The following is a 1,109-nucleotide window of genomic DNA, read 5'->3' on the forward strand; positions in this document are numbered from 1 at the left end:
AAGAAGAAGAAAAGAAAATCTGTAGATTAATATGAGTACGACTTTAATATCCTTTTTCAGCTTCTTGCCTTCAAGGCCACCTGATCTATTTCCAGATGCCACTGTTAGCTGTTATTTTGTACCTCAGGAATTAATTTTCAGCCTGTTTTGTTTTAGACTCTCATGCACTCCACAATCCCTATTCTGACCTTTTTCCTAATAATAAAGGATTCAGGGCTGTCTGTGGGCATTTTGTGCTGCTGCTTGGTTTTTAGTGGGGACTGGGCTATTAAATGCTGAGAGGATCTGTGCACATGCGTGATAGAAGAACCCTCCAGTGGTGGAGGTGGGAGGTGTCGACTCACCCAAGCGCCCCCTCTAGTCACCAGAATGGAGGTGCATATACAGCCAGCGGCCAATGAGCAGACAATAACAAAAATCAGAACAAAACAAAGGATATTGTCCACCTTTGTCTCTGAAGTTCCTGCAGGCGTTAGTCTGTGACAGGTCTGCTTGCTCCTTCGTTTGGTCTTGCTGGTTGGTCTCACCTAAGTTGTTGGCTCCAGGCCGCTGAGCCTGGCTGATTTGAAAGTATGAAACATTTTGCTTCTGCTACTAGTTCCACTAGCTATAAGCCTTCAAACTCTTTAAATATTCCTACATATGTGGTTCAGTGTTTTGGAGCTCTTTCCTGAACCCACTTCACTTGGTATTCTGTGTTATTGTTGACAGAGATCTTCACTGCACCTCTACCCTATCTGCCATCAAGCCCTGCCTCCACTATCAAAAATTTTATTTTTGATAAAATTTAAATTCCTCCATTCAGGTTTCAGAGATCTTTATGCTTTGATCCTAAACTTTTTATCAGCTGTGTTTCCCTCTCTTACCTGGTGTTGCAGTGTCATATAAGCACTGACTGAATGATCAGTTGAACCACAATGTAGTGGGTTCAAACTCACCAGCCATTCCTTGGAAACCATATAAAGGATTGCTATGAGTCAGAACCAACTTGAAAACAACTCTATATTAGGTTTTCTGGTGTAGTGCTGTTGGATAAGCACTGGACTGTTGTTGTTGTTGTTAAGTGCCGTCGAGTCGGTTCTGACCCATAGCGACCCTGTACAGGGTTT

Source organism: Chrysochloris asiatica, unplaced genomic scaffold (genome assembly GCF_000296735.1).
Source record: "Chrysochloris asiatica unplaced genomic scaffold, ChrAsi1.0 scaffold00335, whole genome shotgun sequence".
NCBI classification, from domain to species: domain Eukaryota; kingdom Metazoa; phylum Chordata; class Mammalia; order Afrosoricida; family Chrysochloridae; genus Chrysochloris; species Chrysochloris asiatica.